The following is a 12060-nucleotide window of genomic DNA, read 5'->3' as shown; positions in this document are numbered from 1 at the left end:
TCACTGATTGATTGTTACCGAAGAGGCCTGGGATTGTGGGTCTATATTAGAACATCGAAGTTTTACAACTTCGAATGTTCTAATATCGACCCCTATTCAGCGAACGCTGGAAATGTCAAACGTGCAGAACAGCAAATTTTTTCCCACAGAAAAAATTTGCTGTTCTGACACACACACACACACACACACACACCCCAAACAAACAACAGCAATCCACACACATACACTTAAAATCCTACATCTAACCCTACACTAAACTGTATGTACACTACTATCCATCCACTTACCTTAACCCTAACCCTAAGGTCCATCACTATTGCACACTCACCTGCACCCTAACCCTAACTCGCCTACCCTGCACTAACTCTCACGTCCACACAATCCCACACTTACCTGATCCCAACCCATAACTTTCCACAACAGTGTCGGAAATAGCGAAGCCACAGTAACGGCCAACCGAATTCCTTCCCTAGCCCGGCACCTAACCTTCTACAGAAGGCACACACTCACACCTAGGGCCAATTTGGAGTGTCCAATCCACCTACAGCATGTCTTTGGGATGTGGGAGGAAACTGGAGCACCCGGAGGAAACGCAGACTCTGCACAGAAGGCACCCCAGCCGAGGATCGAACCGGAGAACCTCTTGCTGTGTGGTGGCAACACTAACCGCTGCACCACCGCAGCCACCTATATATATATATATATATATATATATATATATAGAGATATATATATATATATATATATATATAGATATATAATCTGTGTGTGTGTGTGTGTGTGTGTGTGTGTGTGTGTATGTATATATATATATATATATATGTATATATATATATATATATATATTTACACATATATAATATATGTACATACGTGTGTGTGTGTGTGTGTGTGTGTGTGTGTGTATATATATATATATATATATATATCTCTCTATATATATATATATATATATATATATATATCTATATATCTATACATACACACATGCATGTATGGTAAAAGAAAAATGGCTGAATAGTGCATGCAAGGATGTGTAATACAAATCAAGCTGAGTTAATACAGTTTGTATCCACTTATAATACATATTTTGATTACAGTCTGATGTAGAAATTGGTTTTAATTAGGTAAAGTGTGTAGAAAACATTGTAAAAGTTGTAGTATTTTATTTTGTCTTTAAAGAATCTCCGATCAGTAAGTTGTTAATTATCTTGTATTTTCTGTTGTGCGTTTTGTTTTCATAATCCAAACTTGGTGCGGTCAGACTTTTTATACAAAAAATATAACTTTTTTTTCTTTTTATTACTGCAGTAACTTAAATTGCCAGTTATTTTATTCTTTTTGGGGGTTGTGGGGGTTGCGGAGGAGCCTATCAAACACTTTAATGGGTGTAAGGCAGAGACTTTAGTTAGCTGGAACTGCAAACATTGGTAATATCTGACTAATGTGGTGCATCACTAAGTATTACTGCCATTAGTCTTAACATTGTTGCACCAGGATTGTTGTAGAGGAGCATTTGTGATGTGGATATCTAATGGGAACTATGTTGGGTTCTGACTTTAGATTTTTGCATCTTTGACATCAGTACATCATTGGATCAGATTGTGCCTGGTCTTTTCTTGCATCTTTCCAGATGTGTGTAATTCCATCACTTCATCTGAATCGGTCCCTGCAGTTTAGTTGCCACCGTTTGTAAATGTTATTGCAAATGTGCTTTTTCATGAAATATTGTACTTGTACAGAAGAAGATGCATAGCATTTAGTATTCTATGTATAAACTTATTACAGAGAGATGGTGGAATAATGTTGCTGCTTGTCCCTCTCTTTTTATAGTTGCTCTAGTTTGCAGTTATTCTTTATTGGATATGTTTGAAGTGGTTACCGCTGGCTGTGATGCTTTCTCTGTGAAGTTTGCATCTGTATGATTTATTGAGGACTGAAGTTGTTGCTTCTATCCCTAAAAGTCCAGTAGATGATTTCACAATTTTCATGCTGCACCTAGGGATGTATGGTGTGTGTTTTAACAATGTTGGTCTGTCATCCTCTGCAGGATTGATTTCTTTGGCACACTGCATGCCAGAATAAACTTCAACTTCTTGTGATCCTGAATTGGATAAAGTGGGAACTGAAAATAGATCAGTGTCACACTGTAAATGAGTCTTAAACTTGGTTAATGGGGTTGCCGTCTTGTGTAAAGTGCTTTTGTATATTTGAAAAAAGTTACAGCTTTTTTCCTCTGTTCTTATTTTCCTTACATTTCTGTTAAATTGTGCTTTGAAATCCATATGTAGTGTTAGTCTACGTTTATACAGTTTTGCTTCAGCAAATGGTGGAATTTCACACATTCAGACTAAGGCTAAAACAAAATGGTAGAAAATAGAGAAGTTACTACTGTTAAAATTCTAGTGACACCTCCAGGTGGCAAATGCTGCCTGCTCCTATTTACGTTAACAACTGTAACACTATGCTGTATGCAAGCTGTTAAGATTTCATGTTAAAACTTGTGTGATGGACAACTGCATTGATATTTGTCCCTATGTAGTACAGCTAAATATGTTCAATATTTCTTTTTAATTTCATGACTTTCATATATAAAGAAATTAAATATCTCTACAAATAAAACAACATGTAGTCATTTACAGAAGCACACAGCTGCATGAGCAAAATTCTGCTTGACGGCTTGTGTGTAGTTTTGAGATTTTAGTGAGGTATTGTAAACTGTTGACAGAACATTGCAAAACTGATTGTTTACTGTGTTTTTTGTGACTTTTTTATAAAAGCAAGCCTAAGACCTACAGTCTAATGAATGATGGCTTTCTAACGGATAAGTTTGTGCTGAACAGTATCTTGTTTACAGTTATTTGGTAACAATTTTGGTTCTAGAGATATCAACATTTGTTTGAACTGTGATCGAGCAGTAACACACGGCTGGGTGTAGGTAATGCTGGGTTTTAACCATGGTTGGCGTGGTTCGGTCATGAAGGTGAACCAACGGAGAAAGTAAGATCTCTGTTGCTTCTTTTTTTTTAATTAAATTAATATTGAAATTCAGATGTTTTAAAGGTACAGAACCGTCACTGGTGTGGTTTTCCATATGATGTCTTCATTGGTGTGGTTTCTGTTAGTATGATGCAGTGATTCAGTTTCAGTGACATTTTTTTTTCTCTGTAGTCCATGTGACCTTCAATTTAGTATATATAGGTAAGGAATGGCATTGTGGGAAAAGCCTCTTGTATGGTTGGGTACAGGGGGCTTTTCTCTGTGCTTACCATTAATTTGTAATTTTTCCATCGGGTTGAGCTCCCAGATAGATGAAATGGTGAGCTTGAGGAGTGTCCTTGTCATGTTGGGAGTCTACAAAACATAGGGGAAATGGATTAGTGAAGAATGTTAGTAGCTATGAAACCGCTTGTGAATATCTGGCATTATTAGTATGTTTTTCTTTTTCTGGTGACATCTCGTGCATTATTATTCATGTTGGGGTGAACAGAAAGGTCTTCCCTGTTGGATATGCAGAAGAATGTTGGATGTTATCAAATGTCCTGGCTTGCATGTGGTAAAAAGAAATGCATCTGTTTATTGAAATTGTCATCATTTCATATGGCAACTAACTGTACTATTTCAGCACATAGTGTTGATGTCTGTGGTGCAAATAATTGAATGATGTAGACCATTTCGGTGAGGGCCACTTAGTTGGAACACACCAACCCTGAAGGAAGTGGGAGACGAGCCCTTTACATCCCTCCATGCTAGGGCCCCCACTTAATACAGTCATCTGTATGAGAACCCACAGCTTTGTGGGATGGTAGTGACTTTCCATAATAAGTGGTGATTTTTTTAATCGTGTAAATATATTTCTGTATAAAGTAAATTAAGAAACTTAGCCAGCAGAAATTATTGATAATTCTACAAGTTAGATGTTTAGATTTCCATGGTCCAAGTAAAGTAGGAAAGGCTTAGTGTTTTAGTGTAATTCTCCTTGTGGTGGTGGGTAATGCATGACTGTGCTCCGTCTGCTCTGAGTGAATGTATTTGGAGTTGTGCTCACTTGCTGAAATGGTTGTCTGTCTATATAGTGCCAGCTTAGGCCAAGTCAGGGCACAGCTGATTTGTGACTAAGGAGAATTTGAGCAAGTGTACGAGTTAAAAAAATATTCCATTCAGTTTTATTTAATAATTTTGTAAACAAAATATATCCACAAGGTCACTGAAAACCACCACGAAACCAACACAAGTGACCTTAGGCAAAGCAATAAAGCCCAGTAGACCATCAACAGACTTAACAAACGGAATTTATTAAACCAAGCAAAAACACTTTAACGCCACATGTATATGTTTTTGTTTCAACAAACTTCCTCAGATGTGGGATGACTATGTTAAAACCAGTTTATATAACCTAAAGGGCTATGATGCCTTCTATTCAATAAAACTGGCTTCCTGAGTTTGGTCAGCCACAGCAGGGCTGAGAGGATCCAAACCCCACCAACAGAAATTTCTTTCTATAAAACTTCCACTCTTGTGGGAAGGGCACACTTGTTCTTGCTGCTTCAGTGTACAAGAGTGGAAGTTTTATAGAAATAAATTTCTGTTGGTGGGGTTTGGATTATCTCAGCCCTGCTGTGGCTGACCAAACTCAGGAAGCCAGTTTTATTGAATAGAAGGCATCATAGCCCTTTAGGTTATATAAACTGGTTTTAACATCATCATCCCACATCTGAGGAAGTTTGTTGAAATGAAAACGTATACATGTGGCGTTAATGTTGTTATTGTGTCTTTCAGCTTTTTCCCTGTTAGGTCTGCTAATGATTGGCAGATTTTTACGTGCTGACATGCCGGGCCTGACGCACAACCTTCAACGAAGTAATGCCCATTCACGCATGTCGCCACACAGAAGACGCTCGGAGAATTGAACATGGCAACGTCTTACTGTGAGACGACAACGCTACCGCAGCACCACATAAAGTGTTTTATTGCTTGGTTTAATAAATTCCATTTAAGTCTGATAGTCTACTGGGCTTTTTTGCTTCGCCTAAGGTTATTTAATAATTGACATTTGTGGTTATGCAGCAGACTTGCTTTGTATTAAGTGCTTTTCTGTGATTTCACATTTGCATGGACCACTTTTGTTTGATGAAAATATGTTTGTATCCTAGAGTAATTTTGGAATTGGAATGGACTGTGGGATTATTTCAATTTAAACAATAAGATGATCTGTATGTACAAGTTTTACTCTCTTTTTTTAGTACACTGTGTACATGGCCTTTGACCACAGTATTACAGTGGACAGCCAAGTTAACAGTCAGAGTTGTAGCAGCAGACCCCCCCCCCCCATTAGTAACCATACAGTTCATTCATGGCTTAGAAGCTGTTGTATTGTTTTTTTCTATAATGTAGCAATGAATTGTTGTACTGCAACCTATTAGTCAAGTGCAGCAGTTAGACATTTTGTAAGTTTTCAGCCTGTTCGGTGCCCCTTACTGTTTGAGTATGATGTAGCTACCCTCTGTACCCCACCCTTCATATGGCTCTGACTTGGATACTTAACAGTAATGCACAATTTTGTATGAGGCCCAGCTGTGCTGGCAAAGTTGTAATGAATTTCCACTCCCCCATTTGTAGACTCTGCATCAACATCAAACCCATTTTTTCACCTATTTTTGTATATGGGGTCAGTGTTTTGCATCAACAGTGACCATCCTAAACCACCAATGTACACTCCACAAGATAGCTGGCCCTGTTGTGGAAGTCTTGTAATGCGGGGCTTGAAAAATGTTAGTAACCCTTTGTTGTCAAACTCTTTGAGAACCAGTACAGCAACAGGGCCAAACAAAACTTCCACATCTATAGTAGAGTTTAAAATCACAACTTAAATCATCAGAAAACTTTGAGTACCAACCCATGCATATCTTCTCAAAACAGTAGCAGCAATACTGGCTCTAGGTGCAGTATCTGTATAATCATACACGGTCTTCCTTCAAATCGTGTTTAGATACCTGAGGCAGCTTAGAAATTGTAGGATTTGGACAGGACCTACCATCTGAAGGAATTGTGGAAGAATAACAGTCCCACAAGCTGTCAATACCTGACACTTATAATTTCCTTTTTCCAGTTTATTCTAACACATTACCTTGTTTGTATTAGTAAAGTAAGTGTTCTGCCCCTTTTTTAGGGATGAAGGCTGAGGATCAGGGTTATTGCAGGTTGCATTTGACTAATCCTCCAAGGCTAACATAATAGGAGGAATTGGTGTAGCATTGCAATAAATCCACCTGCAGCATATTCTAATATTCCCTCAGTCTGGGGGAACATCCATGTATTCCCACACAAAAAAATGCATCCTTCATCTTGAGCTTGTCATAGAAAAGGAAAGCTCTTATGGAGCTGGAGAGGACAGACTTTCCTCTGAAAATGAGTCTTGACTTCAGACTGGGATTGTCAGAATCCTGATGTTGTTCCTCAAGAAAAATCACTTTATGATATTTTTGCCTGGGGAAATGGGGAGTACTGCTAATGAAGTGAATTTGTAGAAAGAGTCTATGTACTAGAACAGTAGGCTAAACAATGTACAGTATCGGTAAATGAGAGATACTAGTTAGTAAAATGAATAGCAACAACTAACAGATATGTGAAGCTTCCAGCTTGGCTGTGTTCAGCAGCTTAGCACAAATCATTTTGGTTCTGTACCACAACAGTAGTTTAGTACACATTATTTGGCTCTGGTGCCACAACAACAGCTTTAATACAGTAATGAGATCATCCATAGGCTAAAGCTACAGCTGGGCTCAAGCTAGAATGCCTGCAGCAGGCAGCAAATTACGAGTTCAAAAGTGGTTTCTTGATCACCACGACTATATAAATTTGCTCTATAATAGCAGTAGTTACAGTACAGATTTAAAGATCACAGCAAGGATTAGACTTGGGCTGTGAATACCCTCAACTGGGACAAGTGGAGGAAGAACCTAGCAATATGTGTACTGCAAGAGGGAACTCCTCCATGAGTGATATGGTTCACTGCAGGTGTCAGGTGCACACATCTTCACTTGTACATGTGCAGCTGACCTGCATCTGTGCTCAGTTCATATGAGTGTGTCAGTGTGCTCAGCTGAATACTAATGCTCATCCGATGCTAAGAGGACAAGTGTCAGAGGTGACCACACTTCACAGGGTTTTTTAAAGAACCAGATTGTGCAAATCCCTGAAACTGTCAAAAAGAAAATCACTTCTCAACAGTGTGCATCTCTCCTACAGAATGAACAACACTTCTCAGATGTAGAGGGTTTTAGTTTTGAGGTAATGTCCAGTGCAGCCCAGTAAAGTAGGGCAATGATGTCTGCAGATGGGTCTACTTCATAACATTGGAATTTCATAAAGTTGAATTTCATAACATTGAGACCATAACATCGAAAATTCAAAACATTGAAAACTACATTGCACAAGTATACAAGATCCCCTCCACCTAACTAGCAAACACACTTTCTGCTACGTTTCTGCAGGGGGCAAGCCCCCCTGTAAATTAAATATACCAACTCCAAGATTGCACTAAAGAGGTTACACAGTCCTTAGGACATTTTTTCCACTGTATTGCGATTTTGGAGTTGGTATATTTAATTTACAGGGGGGGGGGTTGGGCAGAACCCCTCACATGGTGGGGTGCAGGGGGCTTGTCCCCCCATGCAGAAATGTAGTAGAAGTGTGTTTTGTTAGGTGGTGGTGTAGGTGGAGAGGATGTTATTTTCATATGCATTGTAGTTTTCAATGTTATGAAGCACTCTTTCAATGTTCTGAGCTTTCAATGTATTTGGGTTTAGATGTTGTGGTGTCAATGTTATGAAATTCAACGTTATGAAATTTCAGTGTTATGAAGTAGACCCCTGCAGATACATTAGAGGTTAAACAACAAAGCAGGCCAATCAACCCCCCCCCTTTGCAACTAGTAATATTTTATTGATTTATATATTCATATACAAACACAATAAAGAACTGGCAGTGAACTGTACAGTAAGACATAATCTACAAAAAGCAAAACAAAAACACAAACATTAACGGGCTTAATTCAACTTCACTATATACACTATATATAAAAGTGCCACCAAAACATGAATGAACGAGATACATCAAGGGACTTGGTCCATTTCAAGTAGATGCAAAAGAGAAGGAAATGTGTCAGTGGAATAGTACCAAAAACTACACTGGCTAAAAATGGAGAATGCACAAGTTAGTTATTTATGTTTACAAAATATTAGTCTAGACAACAAGAATGTGGTCAAATAAAATTCTCCAAAGATTTTTGATAAGTTCATTTATTAACACTTCTTATAAGTTTTTGAGAGGAAATGTATCTGGTTGTCATGTCTCCAACACCTTCCCATAATGATTTTGGTGCTGTCTAGCCAGTTTTTTATGTACAACTTGACTAGTGAGCATACGGTAATTAAGATGTGAAACTCAAGCTTCATAAATTTAATGTCTGTGATATCTTGGGAAATGGCTGTCCTTCATAAGTTTGACTTATGGCAGCCATTTTCTTCAAGTGCACTTGGGAGCAACAAAGCTCATGGGACTATTTACAAAAACACAAGACATGCAAGATATTCGCTTGTGGAAATGAGCAACATGGGCAGGCTGGAGAGGTACTGGGACTTAACTTGTTTAGAATAGCTGGAATATAGTAGGTGTTGTTGTTGTTTATCATTAATTGAGTGTATAATGACTTTTTGAAGGGAGTCAACCTATTAGTGAGTCTGATTGCACTATGTTTCTGTTCTTCTGTAAGTGAGATTCCCTGTTGATCCCAAAATTTAGTGGCTCATATTTAATGAGGGTGATCAGTTTATAGGTAGATGACACCATGTTTTTCCTACGGGATAGATGTTTAATAATTGTCTCTACTCTTAGATATATCAGCTTTGTTGACAACATTTTTGGTTTTGCTCCATGATTTCCCTAACCTGTCTTAGAATAATAGTGTATTTGTTACTTACCCCAAACATTAATTTAAGTCTTGTAATGATTTAAATATCCTATACTGAGCCACTAGTCAGAATACATCCCTCAATCATCAGTCAGAATGCCTGCCTCCTGTTTGCTGGTTCCCTGAAGTTGCAGATAAGTGCCCAGTTAGGGGTTTTGTTTTTTTCTTGACTTTTGGTTGCTTCTCTGGTTCATGTCATATAGAAATCTATTTACACATATTCATAATTTCTTTTACAATTCTACCAAGTTTTCATCCTTATTAAATCCCCACTCCTTTTTGTTTCCATAACCACCATCTGAATTTACTTAATATTGTTGCTGAAATCCATTTATCATTAAACATAACATCATGTATTTGTCATTCCATATAGCCCATATAACATAAAATTGTTTTTATCTATTCTTTTAACAAATTCTTTACTTCTGTTCTTGTAATATGCATATTTAATCATATCTATGTTTATTTTATCCACTTCTTTATATCTTTGAAAACCATCTTCTTTACTTGGTTTTCCCCATAGTTTTTTTTTTTACATTTCAGAAGTGCATGTTCAGTAGTTTCTTCTTGATGGTGTAAACCTATTTAACCAATGTTCTTTATGTATGGTGTGACACTGCCAGGCCAGCTGTCTGGAATTTATGTGATTTGTGAATATTAATATCAGTTGTAAGAGAACTGTATGTTAGGTATTGAGCTTCAAAAATTTAACCACATTGTACCATACTGGAAAAGAGAAGAAATGTATATAAACTATATACCTGTGCAAATGTATTGTTTAATAGTAGAAGCTGGAACATAGAGTTAACTTGCAAAACTTCAAGAAAATAAGTTGAAAACAAAGTGTTTTACAGTTGTGTTATCTCAGTTTCAGTGCAGCAGGCAGACACAATATCTAGAGCTAGAGGTTTTTCTATTGTCTTGTCTTGAAACAGAAATAATTACTAGGTTTGAAATGTAAAATTTATTGCACTGACTTCCTAGCAGCTGCACACATCTGAGAGAGCTGTATTTTTGACACAGAGGTGTTAAATTCTAAGTATCTGTATAGCTTGGGAACTGAAGTCAGGTGACATAGTGATGTCATCCGAGCTAACCTGATTATTAATTTAAGAACTCTCTCTGAGAGACTGTACATTTTGTATCTTGTCTTGGGCCTAGAAACACCCATCATCTGCAGTTGCTTTGCTCTGTAAGTAAGTTATTTAAGGCATAGTATCTTTTAGCTATAGATAGAAATATAGTAAAGATTAGTCTAGATGTTTTCTGTATTTATTTGAGACTGTCCTGCAATGTTGTTTTAAAATATTTCCTGTGATTCTGAACTCTGTAGTTACTGAGTATTTTTTGTTTTATTATTTATTATTATTAAATTTATTTAAACCTTTTAATTGTGACTGGTTTGTTTAGAGATATTTAAACTCTTGGAGTACTTGCATATGTATTTGGTGACACTGTACAGGCCACTCCTAAATACCCTTAGTCTTGGTCACACTTACCATTTGGATAATAGTAACATTACACAATAGGATTGGTTACCCTCTAAGGGCCTTTATAGTAGCTGATATGTAGGTGGCACTGATGACTATCTTGTATTCATGGCAGAAGGGGCATAGCTAGTAAACCTGTGCCAGCCTTCCCCAGGTGTGTGTGTGTGTGTGTTATGTATAAATGAACTCTCAAAGTGTGTGTGTATGTGTGTCAGCTACTTGGGCAGGGACACAAAGCACTGGTTGGACATTGAGGGTGTTGGAGGTTTCAGCTTGAACCCTCAGCTGAAATCTTAACCCTATAGCTGTGCCAGTGGGGTGTCTTATTGGGGATCTGGAGAAAGAGGGAGAAACCATCCCCAGACTGAATGTGATCTCTGTGGGCTCTTGAGGGAAATTGCACTTTACTGTGTGTGTGTGTACTTGTATTCCTCCCATTGTGCATGTCCCTCACTGTTGCCAGTGGTGAGGATTGAGGCTCCTTGATTACTGGGCCAGTGGAGGAGCATCACATATGGCATATTTTTACTGGCAGTTTCTGTTGCCAGTCTCCACAAAAAAATCTTGACCTTCTGGTTACACCATTTGCGTCTTATTTTTACAGCTTTAATTTTTCATCTGTTAGATGTTCCCATGGTTTTACATAGTAATGTTTTATCATTACATTGTTATACCATACTTTTCTGTCTTTTGATTATCATCAGGTTTTTATTTTCTGCAAAAATATTTCTTCTTGGTAACATTTTATTTCTCCTCTTTTACTCCGTTTTACCATACCCCAAAATTTATCATACTCCTATTTATATAGGTTTAGTACTAATCTCTCCTCTTTTTCATTTATCCACTTTAATACTTTGTACAAATTTAATGAAGCAGCATACACCACTGGGTTAATTTAACCCTAAACTTCTTTTTTACTGAGTTTCATCCAGAACCCCATATACATGAAAAAAATATATATCTGCAATAATTCAACTACTGTTGACAACATAAATACATTTGCTAAGTATGCTCTTTTTCTCATCGGTACTGAATTTATCAAATAAACCTGTCTTCTGAATCATAGTTTATATGTTCTCCAGAAAAGACAGTTCTTTCTTTTACTGCATTCTACTTGAATTTTTATTCCAAAGTTTGTAGCTAACACAGAAGTTTTACTCATTTATAAAAATATATACCTCTTTTTTACTATATGACCTAAAACCTGTAGTTTTCTCATTATTTAAAGCTGTCCATATCATGTCAAGAGACTCATTTGTGCAAATTATTACTACTTTTATCCAAATTTATTTTGTTGCAGTTATGATAATGTCATCTGCATATATTGACAGAATTGGAATTCTTAACCCTTCAGTTGTTATAGACAACACGTCCTTCAGTTTGTGATGTATTATACATACTATCACATGCATAACTAATGCAAAATGCATACAGCTCATTGAACATCCCTGTCTTACACCACTCATCATAACAGCAATTTAAAAATATTTTTACTTTTTGTATGCCAGCATATATTAATAATAATGTCCTAACTTTTTCCACTTATGATTAATAATGAAAAAATACAATTGGGACATGAAATTTTATATTTTATCAAAT

General features: G+C 36.9%; 1 protein-coding gene across 2 annotated transcripts in view; it reads left to right on the top strand.

Annotated features, from left to right (window-relative positions):
• Nucleotides 1-12060, top strand: part of SNX16 (sorting nexin 16) — a 696777-nt gene that overhangs the window by 51641 nt on the left and 633076 nt on the right. The window lies entirely within an intron of this gene.

Source organism: Protopterus annectens, chromosome 12.part0 (assembly GCF_019279795.1).
Source record: "Protopterus annectens isolate FY-2018-M chromosome 12.part0, PAN1.0, whole genome shotgun sequence".
In the NCBI taxonomy this organism is placed as follows: Eukaryota; Metazoa; Chordata; order Ceratodontiformes; family Protopteridae; genus Protopterus; species Protopterus annectens.
This window is presented reverse-complemented; position numbering and strand designations above follow the sequence as displayed.